Here is a 12,832-nt window from a genome sequence, read left to right on the forward strand (position 1 = left end):
TACTCTTGCTCTGTTTTGATCAGTACATTAAGCCGTGCCTGTTGGCTGCCCAGCTCTTCTGCTCCTAGGGATGTTGTTTTCCATTAACCATAACTGTGGACATTGTGACCCTCTGGATTTTGATGGTGAAATGGTAACACCTGGCCTCTATTGCAGGTCTTTTCATCGTCGTTGCTATTTGTAAGCCAAATTATATGACTGCTTCACTGACCATTAACCCTGGCCTGTGGAGAAGAGCCACACTGAACTCATCACCATGCTGGGGCCCCTCCCACCGTCACATTACTAGTGCTCTTGGTAAATATGTGTCCTTTGAGCTTTCCTGGAGAACATTACTCCTTATTTTGCCCCGTGTAATTTATCCATTCCAGCATTCCCACTTCCTGAGCCTTTTACTCCCTTTCTCTTCCCTATTCCATGGGAAGCATTTTAATAGTCTCTGTGAGGGCCATTGCTTTTTTCAGGCTTCTAGGAGTACCCTGGTAGCAAGTTTCATTATCCCCTGGATGCAGCCTCACTCCTTGCAGTTCGGTAGCAAATACTTTCTTGAAGGGGGATTTGAGCAGTTCATGTCCTGATCTGCTATGAGTATGCTTTTTGGTATTTTACATTATGTCAATTATGGTCAGTTATCCTTATTTTCAACTCCCGAGTGGCTAGAGAGGAAAAGGAAAGAAATGATTTGAGGAAAGTTGGGAAGCTCTGCACAGTGATGCCTGAGAGACCTGGCACCACTTTGGGAGACATGGTAGTTCACTCTGCACATGTTCTTCCTCAGCAAGGGGGGTTTTCCCAGAAGGGACACAAGAGGAAATCGTACTCAGTGGAGTAAATGGAAAGAGGAGGGAGTGTGTCTGCCTGACTCCTTCCTCTCTGCTTTCCTTAGAGTCAAGTTTCACCCCACAGGGAGTTCACACTTCCATGTTGCCTCATCCAGCCTTTCAGGAAGCCAGAGTCTGTGGTCCAGTGTGGCATTTCAGCCAACCTAGAAATGGAGGGTGACTTAGCACAGAGAGGTTCGACAAAGTGGGGCATGCAGGCCACTGACCTCTGCAAGGGCAGCAGTGCTGGGGTGCTCTGGAATACAGGCAGTGCCTTCAGAAAGTAGGGCAATTGAAGACAGTTGAGAAAGTGAACAAAGTTTACATCTAACAAATTTTAAAGTTTTATTATTTTTATTTTTGTATTCTTGGGTCTCACTATTTTGCCCAGGCTGGAGTGCAGCAGCTATTTGCAGGTTGGATCCCACTACTGATCAGCACTGGAGTTTTATTTTATTTAATTAACTTACTTATTTTGAGACAGAGTCTTGCTCTGTTGCTCGGGCTGGAGTGCAGTGGTGCAGTCTCGGCTCACTGCAGTCACACCCTCCCAGGCTCAATCGATTCTGCCATCTTAGCCTCTGGAGTAGCTGGGACTACCTGTAGGTGCGTGCCACCATACCCAGCTAATTTTTTATTTTTTGTAGATACAAGTTATCCTATGTTGCCCAGTCTGGTCTCCAACTCCTGGGCTCAAGCGATCCTCCCACCTCAGCCTCCCTAAGTGCTGGGATTATTGGTGTGAGTCACTGTGCCCAGCCAACCTGGACTATTCTAAAGTTTAACAGTGCCTAAGAGCATTATGCTTAATTAAAGACTAGCTGGATGTGGCGGTTTACGCCTGTAATCCCAGCACTATGGGAGGCCGAGGTGGGCGGATCCCTTGAGTCCAGGAGTTCAAGTCCAACCTGGGCAGCACAAAGAAACCTCCATCTCTACCAAAAATACAAAAATTATCCAGGCATTATGGTGTATACCTGTATTCCCAGCTGCTTGGGAGGATGAGGCAGGAGGATTGCTGGAGCCCGGGAGGTGAAGGTTGCAAAAAAATAATGACTTTTAGTGTTATAACAGATGCAACGCATGTTCACTGTAGACCAATTTAAAACTATAGATAAACCAAAGCAACAAACTTTTTCTTTTTCTTTTTTTCTTTTTTAAGAGACGGAGTCTCGCTCTGTCGCCCAGGCTGGAGTGCAGTGGTGCAATCACGGCTCGCTGCAACCTCTGCCTCCCAGGTTCTAGCAGTTCCTGCCTTAGCCTCCTGAGTAGCTGGGACTACAAGTGCACACTGCTGTGCCCGTCTAATTTTTCGTATTTTAGTAGAGATGGGGTTTCACTGTGTTACCCAGTCTGGTCTCAAACTCCTAAGCTCAGGCAATCCACCCGCCTCACCTCCCAAAGCGCTAGGATTATAGGTGTGAGCCATGCACCTGGCCAAGAAACTTTAAATACTACCTAGAGACAACCACTTTTAAAACTTTAGTGTATGTCTTTTTATACCATTTTCTGGGCTTCTAGGCTCATTTGCAAAAATGAGATACCACTGTAAATCCTTAGTCTGTAAATTATCTTTTTCAGGAGTCTCTCTGAACCTACTCTTCTGGCTCAGGAAGCTGTCTTATAACATAAATAAGTAAATAAACTATTTTTTTACAATGGTTGTTGAAGATACTAACAAATATTCAGAGCTGGGCACAGTGGCTTATAGCTGTAATCCCAGCACTTCGGGAGGTCACGGTGGGAGGATTGCTTTCGCCCAGGAGTTTGAGACCAGCTTGGGGAACATAATGAGACCATCTCTAGAAAAAGAAAACTAAATTCACCTTTAGTATTATCTTATTAAAATTCCATTGGGCCAGGCTCACGCCTGTAATCCCAGCACTTTGGGAGGCTGAGGAGGGTGGGTCACGAAGTCAGGAGATCGAGACCATCCTGGCTAACATGGTGAAACCCCATCTCTACTAAAAAAATACAAAAAACTAGCCGGGTGAGGTGGCGGGCGCCTGTACTCCCAGCTACTCGGGAGGCTGAGGCAGGAGAATGGCATAAACCCGGGAGGCGGAGCTTGCAGTGAGCCATGATTGCGCCACTGCACTCCAGCCTGGGTGACAGAGCGAGGCTCCTTCTTTTTTTTTTTTTTGAGACGGAGTCTCGCTCTGTCGCCTAGGCTGGAGTGCAGTGGCGGGATCTCGGCTCAGTGCAAGCTCCGCCTCCCGGGTTTATGCCATTCTCCTGCCTCAGCCTCCCGAGTAGCTGGGAGTACAGGCGCCCGCCACCTCACCCAGCTAGTTTTTTGTATTTTTTTAGTAGAGACGGGGTTTCACCGCGTTAGCTAGGATGGTCTCAATCTCCTGACCTTGTGATCCGCCCGTCTCGGCCTCCCAAAGTACTGGGATTACAGGCTTGAGCCACCGCCCCCGGCCTAGCTCCTTCTTAAAAAAAAAATAATAATAATAAAAATAAAATAAAATAAAATTCCATTGTGTATTTACACAATAATTTACCTTATCAGTCCCTTCAGAAGAACATTTAAGTTGTTATCACTTACATCCTTGCAGCTAAATCTTTGAGCATATCCTAATATCTGCCTGTTTTTAATGACCTATCTAAGGAATCCTTTGAAATCTATACACTTAACCACTGTGTTAGCTAAGAGCCTCCAAAAAGGCTGGGTGTGGTGGCTCGTACCTGTAATCCCAGCACTTTGGGAGTCCGAGGCGAGTGAATCACTTGAGGTCAGGAGTTCAAGACCAGTCGGGCCAACATGGTGAAACCATGTCTCTACAAAAAATACAAAAATTACTGGGTGTGGTGGCTCACTCCTGTAGTCCTGTCTACTCAGGAGGGTGAGGTGTAAGGATGGCTTAAGCCCAGGAGGTGGAGACTGCAATGAGCCAAGATTGTGCCACTGCACTACAACCTGGGCAACAAAGTCAGACCCTGTCTCAAAAAAAAAAAAAAAAAAAAAATTGGCCAGGCGCAGTGGCTCACGCGTGTAATCCCAGCACTTTGGGAGGCCGAGGCGGGCAGATCACCTGAGGTCAGGAGTTTGAGACCAGCCTCAACATGGAGAAACCCCATCTCTACTAAAAATACAAAATTAACCAGGCGTGGTGCTGCATGCCTGTAATTCCAGCTACTTGGGAGGCTGAGGCAGGAGAATTGCTTGAACCTGGGAGTCGGATGTTGTGGTGAGCCAAGATTGTGCCATTGCACTCCAGCCTGGGCAACAAGAGTGAAACTCTATCTCAAAAAAAAAAAAAAAAAAATCCTCTAAGAAGCAATTACAAAAATGGGATCAGATGTGCAAGAAATTTTGGGGGCAAATGCCTATGGAGGAAAATGAGAAGGAAGCTGGAGCAAGAACAGAGCAAGGATGATCCAGGTCAGACCCATATGAAGGAGAGGGAGAGGAAAGAAAATTTCAGTAAAAAGCATCTTAAGAGTAGAATCCGTCTAAGAAAGTTTTCACTAGGCCAATGGGGAATCCTCAAGGCAAAGTTACCTGACTTTTGAGTCTCACAGAAGCTGGCCTGCCTGTCTCCCTGCCACACTCAGTCATTGGCTGAGAGCAGCCTAGGGGAGTGTGGTGGATTCTGAATGCATCAGTCAGGGCCCTGAGTCTATCATGCTGGGAGATCTGAAAGGAACGTTCTCATGGCTGCCACAAACACCATCTGTGCTTTAAAAAGATTTGGTACTACTCATTCACTGATTCATGACACATTGAGAACACAAATATGAATCGGAATGTGGTGTTTACATTCTAGTAATTCACTTCAGTTTGAGTGGATTACCACAAATCATTTTTTTAGAAATAGACTTTCAGAATCTCCTAAGCAGATTTTTCAGAGTGTGGCTTTATTACGTTGTTTGAAATAATTTTTCAAATTCTAAGCTAAATAATAAATGGAGTTTGAGTTCTTCCTCACTTTGTAGTACTCCTTTCTCTATTCATCTTACCTAATGTCAAAAATCTGAATATAACTTAATAAGGTTTAGAACTGAAAGCACCTTTGCAAAATTATGACAGTAAGAGGAATCTGACATAGTTGACTTTGTCTTGCTTCTGACCTCCAAGCTGTCCTTGGTCATTCTAGTGCATTGGCCAAGCTAACTTTGGGAAAAATTTGTAGTTTAACTTGAAAGCAAGGATGATAGTCTCTCCCTCCCTCCTTGCTCAGGGACTGACAACTGCCTTTGTAAGACTAATGAAAGGCCACAAGAATAGGATTGTGGGAGGGGTGTGAACTCTGATAAAATGTAGGTGTAGTTTCTATTAATTTCTTACTGCTCAGAATTCATGTGGCCAGAGGTCACATGATAGGTATAGTCTTTACAGTCTGTTACAGCTCAGGAGTCATGTGGTCAGAGGTCACAAGATTTGTGACTTCCCCAGTTGCTCCTGTAGATAACATCACTATTGTAATACCTAAGATGGGTTTTGTGAGAGATTTTTCAGACTCAGTCCTACCTGGCTGGGTGACTCAACTGGTTCTGTGGCCCCATCCAGAGGCGACTCAGCACAAGGACCATTTTTCAAACCCCTGGGATTTCTATCTCCAACCAATCAGCAGCACCGATTCCCTAGCCCCCCGTCACCAAATCGTCCATAAAAACTCTAACCTGCAAGCCTTTGGGGAGACTGATTTGAGTGATAACCCCAGTTCTCCCATGTGGTTGGTCTCATGTCAATTAAACTCTTGCTCTACTGCAGTGAATTCATTTTATCTGTGCGGTGGGCAAGAAGAACCTGTCTGGCAATTACAGAACCTAGAACAATAACTGCATTTCTAAAAAGTATTTTTGAGAAAAAGAATAATATGCACATCCCCATATGCACATTTTGTCTTACTTTTAAATCATTATATTCCTTATATATATCATATTACAATATATTTATGGTACTTTTTATTTTTAAGATGGAGTCTCGCTCTGCTGCCCGGGCTGATGTGTGGTGGTGCGATCCCAGCTCACTGCAAGCTCTGCCTCCCGGGTTCAAATGGTTCTCCTGCCTCAGTTTCCCAAGTAGCTGGGATTACAGGTGCCCACCACCATGCCCAGCTAGTTTTTGTATTTTTAGTAGATACAGGGTTTCACCATGTTGGTCAGGCTGGTTTTGAACTCCTGACCTCAAGTAATCCGCCCGCCTCGCCCTCCGAAAGTGCTGGGATTACAGGCATGAGTCACGGCACCTGACCAATATATACATACATGGTTTTGAGTTAGAGTTTTATAGCTGCTTTAACAAATTACCACAAACTTAAAGACTTAAAACTCAAACTTTTTAAAGTTCAAGAGGTCAGAAGCCTGAAATGAGCCTTGCTGGGCTAAAACCAAGGTGTCTGAAGGGCTGCATTCCTTCTGGAGGCTCTAGAGCAGAATCCATTTCCATGCTCTCTCTAGCTTTGAGATGCTCCCCACATTTCCAGGCTGTGGCCTCCTTCCTCCCTCCTTCAAGCCAGCAACAGTGGGTGAAGTTCTTTTCTCAGTACATCAGTCTTTCTCAGGGACAGATCCTACTTCTATTACCACATCTCTTTCTCTGACTCTTGACTTCTGCCTCCCTATTCCATTTTTAAGGACTCTGTGATTACATTAGTCCCACCTGGATAGTCCAGGATGCTCTGTTTTTGTTTGCCTTTATTTTTAATTTTTATTATTTTTTTTAAACAGAGTCTCACTCCATCACCCAGGCTGGAATGCGACGGTGCAGTCTTGGCTCACTGCAACCTCTGCCTCCTAGGTTCAAGCGATTCTCCTGCCTTAGCCTCCTGAGAAGCTGGGATTACAGGCATGCACTACCACACCTGGATAATTTTTGTATTTTTAGTAGAGATGGGGTTTAGCCATGTTGGCCAGGTCTGTCTCAAACTCCTGACCTCAAGTGACCCACATAACAGCAGAGGTACTGCTCCTTGCAGAGAAGGGCTACCCCATAGGCAATGTGCCCAGAGTAGCCATGGATAATCTATTTTAAGGTCAGATGATTAGCAATCTGAATGCCTTCTGTAACCTTCATTCTCCTTTCTCCCTTTGCTAATTAACTTACATATTCACAGGTATCAGCGATAAGCACATGTATAACTTGTGATGCGGGAGGTATCATTCTGCCCCCAGGTGTTATAGCAAAAGCCTCTAATACAGTGTTGATTAGGAACACTTCTGGTTTTTATTAGTAATCTTCTGGACAGTCATGAAAATAATTCTACAAATTTATCATTCTTAAGGTACTTGTCATAGATAGCTTTTCGTAGCTATATGTTATTATATAAGTTTTCTACTTTTTTTTTTTTTTTTGTAGAGGCAGGTTTTCCCCATGTTGCCCAGGCTGGTGTGGAACTCTTGGCCTCAAGTGATCCACCCACCTCGGCCTCCCAAAGTGTGGGATTACAGGCATGAGCCACCACACCTGGCCAGAAAGTTTTCTTCTATCCTTTTTTTGTTGTTGAGACAGTGTCTCACTCTGTCTTCCAGGCTGGAGTGTAATGGCGTGAGCACAGCCCACTGAAGCCTCAACCTTCCGGGTCAATCAATCCTCCCACCTCAGCCTTCCTAGTAGCTAGGACTACAGGTGTGCACCACCATGCCTGGCTAATCTTTATATTTTTTGTAGAGATGGGGTTTTGCCATAGGCCGTTTTCTTCTATTCTGTGGTTCTCATACTACTACTTTGTAACAAGCCATTCTAAGATATAAAGTGATGCAAAAACAATAATTTATTATTACCTCTCTTGTCTCTATAGGGCTTACTTGGTGGTTCTGGGCTTGCTTGGGTGGTTCTCACTTGGGGCTTGACCAGGCTGGATGTCCAATATGGCTTCTCCACTCACGTGTCTGGGGCTTACGTGCTCCTCCATATGGCCTCTCTCTCCCACAGAGTAGCTTGTAGCATATATTGAGATAATCATATTTTTCTTCGTTAGTCTGTTAATGTTGATAGAATTTAATGCGCAGGTTGTTTACTAGGGTGTGCCCTTTGTGGAAAACAATGGGAGGGAGCGGAGAGGGAAGATGAAGACATCATGCCGTGATGGGGACCCAATAGTCCTGACTCCATGGGGAGCTATGGAGCTAAGTTGCTCCTACAGTGGATCAGGTGTTTATGCATTCGCCCAGTCGTGGGATGTGGGTTGTCCTTGGAAGGGTCAACCTTGGGTGAAACTGAAATGATTCTGTAAAGGGACTGAAAGCTGAATGAACGTTGTACACTGACAGCACTCTCAGCAGTTGAGGCAACAAACCTTTCCTTGACAGAGGATCTGGGCTGTGCCTCTCCGTGTCTGCCGTAAGGTTCATAATATTATTATTATTAAGTCAATAAATTTTTATTCAAGAAATTTCATGTTGAGATTCCTTCCACTGTCCATCAAGTTCCCTTTAGTTGCTCTAAAGAGTTGGAGTCAAAAGTTATCTTCAATAGATTTATCTTCAAGTTAACCCTTTTTAATAGAACTGATGCTTAATCCAGTTATCCTGTCAGCCCATAATTATTTTATTTTGGCTTCTTTCATCTCCTTTTAATATGGATATATTCACGAAGACTTCAAAATTCACCTATGGAAAAATCAATAATCTTTGGGATCTAATTTCTATAATCAATTTACTTTAGATTCATTTTTAGAGTAGGTGGATCTACCTGGTTCTCAATTTGATACCCTCTCTAAACATGAATGCGTTCAATCATACTCATTTCTAAGCTATCACACTCAAGAATAATAGTACGGATCTGTGGAATATGCCAGTATCTACAGTAAAAGATAAATTATTAGATTTTTCATAATTTTAGCAACTGTCTTGTAGTTCCTTCCCGCAGATCTAACAAATAGTCCTGCGAGTAAAGCAAAACCACAGAGTTAGTCTATGAGGAGTTTCCAGCGACATGCAGCTACAGGAAAAGCCCCATTGGAATAGACTTCGACCAATAGTAATATTATCTATGATAGTAAAAATCTGGAAACAACCTCAATCTCCATCATATAGTAATCTATAAATGTATGTAGGATAGTCCCTACAATAAAAAAATACAGAAATGAAAATGAATGAACTAATATGACATCTGTGAAAAACTAAATTTACCATCTTTCAACATGGCTAATTCTCAGAAACATGATGTTAAGTGACAAAAATAAAAAATAAAAAAACACAAACAGAAAAAAGCATGTAGGCCAGGCATGGTGGCTCATGCCTGTAATCTCAACACTTTTGGGGGGCTGAGGAGGGAGGATCCCTTGAACTCAGGAGTTTGAGACAAGCCTGGGAAACACAGGGAGACCCCATCTCAAGAAAAATAATAAGTATATATATTATTTCTATAAAATTTTAAAACATTTGAAGCATAACTATATATTGTTTATAGATCAAAAATACGTAGGAAAAGTATAAAAATATTCATAGAAATTTTAAACACTGAGACTGGGTGTAGTGGCTCAAACCTGTAATCCCAGCACTTTGGGAGGCAGAGGTGGGCAGATCATGAGGTCAGGAGTTTGAGACCAACCTGGCCAACATGGTGAAACCCCATCTCTACTAAAAATACAAAAAAATTAGCCGGGCTTGTTGGTGTGTGCCTGTAATCCCAGCTACTTGGGAGGCTGAGGCAGGAGGATCACTTGAACCCGGGAGGTGAAGGTTGCAGTGAGCTGAGATCACGCCACTGTACTCCAACCTGGGCGCCCGCCTCAGCCTCCCAAAGTGCTGGGATTACAGGCCTGAGCCACCATCCCCTACCAAAACCAAATTTTAAACACTGAATTCCTCATAGTGTCTACAAAGGAGGGGTGAGGACTAGGCTCAGGGTAAGGGATTCAGGAGGCCACAACTGTATCTTTATAAGTGTTGTTTCTTTAAAAACAAAATCTGTATTTGGGGAAAGAGAAAAAAAACAATAAAATCTGAATTAATATGGCACTACATAGCACAATGATAATAGATAATGAAATTGGGTGTTGAGTACTTCAGTATTCATTATAATAGTTTATTTATTGCATTTTAAAAGTACTCCATAATAAAATTAATAATTAAAAAACAGGCCGGAGTGGTGGCTCATGCCTGTAATCCCAGCACTTTGGTAGGCCGAGGAGGGCAGATCACCTGAGGTCAGGAGTTTGAGACCAGTCTAACCAATATGGCGACACCCTGTCTCTGCTAAATAAATATTAGGCGTGTGTGGTGACAGACGCCTGTAATCCCAGCTACTCGGGAGGCTGATGCAGGGAGAATTGCTTGAACCCAGGAGGAGGTGCTTGCAGTGAGCTAAGATCACGCCACTGTGCTCCAGCCAGGGTGACAGAGCAAGACTCCGTCACAAAAAAACAAACAAAAAACCAACCAACCGACCAAACAACAGCAGCAAAAAAACAAGGCTGGGGTGTGGTGGGTCACACTCATAATCCTAGCACTTTGGGAGTCCAAGGCAAGCAAATTGCTTGAGCCCAGGTGTTTGAGACTAGCCTGGGCAACATGACGAAACCCAGTCTCTATTAAAAAAAAAATAACAAAAAAACCAAGAGGCCATTAAAACATGATTAATTACAACTACATTTGTTAACATGGATGTGGCCGGTCATGGTGGCTCATGCCTGTAATCCCAGCACTTTGGGAGGCCGAGGCAGGCAGATCACTGGAGGTCGGGAGTTCGAGACCAGCCTGACCAAAATGGAGAAACCCCTCTACTAAAAATACAAAATTAACCAGGTGTGGTGGTGCATGCCTGTAATCCCAGCTACTTGGGAGGCTGAGGCAGGAGAATCGCTTGAACTCGGGAGGCAAAAGTTGCGGTGAACTGAGATGGTACCATTGCACTCCAGCCTGAGCAACAAGAGTGAAACTCTGTCTCAAAACAAAAAACAAAACAAAACAAAAAACACCTGGACGTATTTCAAAAGCAATGTTACATGAAAAAAAGTTGCAGTATGGTATATACATTATGATGCTATTTCTTTCAGTTTTAAAAATAAAATGATATTCGATATTATTTATGGATCTATACTTACATGGAGACTTAACGTGGTAAAAATATTTTTCTTTCTTTTTTTTATTTTTGGGACAGGTCCTCTGTCACCCAGGCTAGAGTGAGTGGACATGATCATAGCTCACTGCAGCCTCAACCACCTGGCCTCAAACAGTCCTCCCATCTCAGTCTCCTGGAGCAGTTAGGACTGCAGGCACACACCAGCATGCCTGGCTAATTTTTTTTTCTTTTCTTTTTCCTTTTTTTTTTTGAGACGGTGTCTCACTCTGTCGTCCAGGCTGAGTGCAATGGCTCGATCTTGGCTCACTGCAACCTCTTCCTCCCAGGTTCAAGTGGTTCTCCTGCCTCAGCCTCCCAAGTAGCTGAGACAATAGGCACCCACCACCACGCCTGACTAATTTGTGTATTTTTAGTAGAGACGGGGTTTCACCATGTTGGTCAGGTGCTATTTTTTTTTTTAATTTTTATTTTTATATAGACAGGGCTGTCATCATTTTGTCTAGGCTGATCTCACTCTTGGGCTCAAGGGATTCTTCCACGTTGACCTCCCAAAGTGCTGGGGTTACAGGTATGAGCCACTGTGCCCAGCCCCCCCCCTTTTTTTTTGTGATTGCAAAAAAGTTAAGGGTTGCATGAATAAACTTTCTTTCTGGCAAAAATATTTCCAAACTAAAGGGCATGATACACACCAAGATCCAAATCGTTTTTCCTCTGAGAAGCAAGGGAAATGAATAGGATTGAGGAGGGATGCGAAAGAGGGATTCCAAATATTTACATTAGTTAAATCTGGATATTAAGTATATGGGTGTTTATTATATTACCCTTTGTGCTTCTTGGTATGTTTGAGATTGTTCTTGTTTTTAAATAAATTAACCCTTCCATTCTGCATGGTATTTCCCTTTGGTGGTAATGCGAGTAACCACATAAGTATATCTCGCCACATGGTTGGCATAAAAAGGGAAGGCTGGGCGTGGTGGATCACGCCTGTAATCCCAGCACTTTGGGAGGCCGAGGCAGGAGGATCTCAAGGTCAGGAGTTCAAGACCAGCCTGACCAACATAGTGAAATCCCATCTCTACTAAAAATACAAAAATTAGCCAGGCATGGTGGTGCCCGCCTGTAATCCAGCTACTCAGGAGACTGAGGTAGGAGAATCGCTTGAACTCGGGAGGCAGAGGTTGCAGTGCACTGAGATCGTGCCATTGCACTCCATCCTGGGTGACAGAGTGAGACTCCATCTCAAAAAAAAAAAAAAAAAACGAAAAAGATGTCCTCCATCAGTCTGTCATGTCCTTTTGTTCTGGTATACCCATTGCTGCACACATTTTTTTCAATGACTGATTTGATATCATTAGTTAAAAACTATTCCCTGAATGCTTATGCTTCCACTTATTTCTGTGGGTATGAAACCGCATTACTGTCTTGGGAGAACAGTGGAGTATTCAGGCACAGGCAATTAAGAGAATAAGCTTGATAGTTGATTCCACTATACCCGGGCCCTAGATGTTCCCTACAAAGGCCGAGGTAATGACAAGGTTTAGCGCTGGAGTGCAGTGGTACAATCACAGCTCACTGCAGCCTTGACCTCCTGGGCCTAAGTGATCCTTCTTGGGCCCAGGCATGCGCTACCACGCCAGGCTAATTTTTTTTTTTTTTTTTTTTTTTAAAGACAGAGTCTCAAACTCCTGGGCTCAAGTGATCATCCTGCCTTGACCTCCCAAAGTGCTGGAGTTACAGGTGTGAGCCACCTCGCCTGGCCAGTATTCCATATGTTATTCTCTGATCTTTCTTAATTCACATATCTGTTTTGCATAGCTGCCATATATATGTGAAGGGCCAATGGAAAACTTCCTTTGCTCTTGAAGATTTGCTGAAATCAGCTGACAATAGTCAGATTAATAGGATAAAAGACATACACAATTTTATTTTAATGTGCATAACATGGAATTGCAGATTGAGTACCCAGTAACCCAAACCCAAGTACAGAAGCTTACATACTCTTTTCAAGAAACATTGGAATAGAGATAGAGTCTCG

The 12,832-nt window shown here is 43.5% G+C and overlaps 1 protein-coding gene, 1 long non-coding RNA gene and 1 other non-coding gene across 3 annotated transcripts in view; 1 reads left to right on the forward strand and 2 right to left on the reverse strand.

Moving 5' to 3' along the window:
- Nucleotides 1-12,832, forward strand: part of LOC139363956 (uncharacterized) — a 64,396-nt gene that overhangs the window by 7,645 nt on the left and 43,919 nt on the right. The gene's annotated exons all lie outside the window — the stretch shown is intronic.
- The window catches only part of LOC105475090 (uncharacterized), a 44,104-nt gene that overhangs the window by 3,403 nt on the left and 27,869 nt on the right, over nucleotides 1-12,832 (reverse strand). The gene's annotated exons all lie outside the window — the stretch shown is intronic.
- LOC112425477 (small nucleolar RNA SNORA18) lies at nucleotides 8,615-8,746 on the reverse strand. The gene has a single exon (XR_003016536.1). It is a non-coding gene; the product is annotated as a small nucleolar RNA SNORA18 (small nucleolar RNA).

Source organism: Macaca nemestrina, chromosome 6 (assembly GCF_043159975.1).
Source record: "Macaca nemestrina isolate mMacNem1 chromosome 6, mMacNem.hap1, whole genome shotgun sequence".
Taxonomy (NCBI): domain Eukaryota; kingdom Metazoa; phylum Chordata; class Mammalia; order Primates; family Cercopithecidae; genus Macaca; species Macaca nemestrina.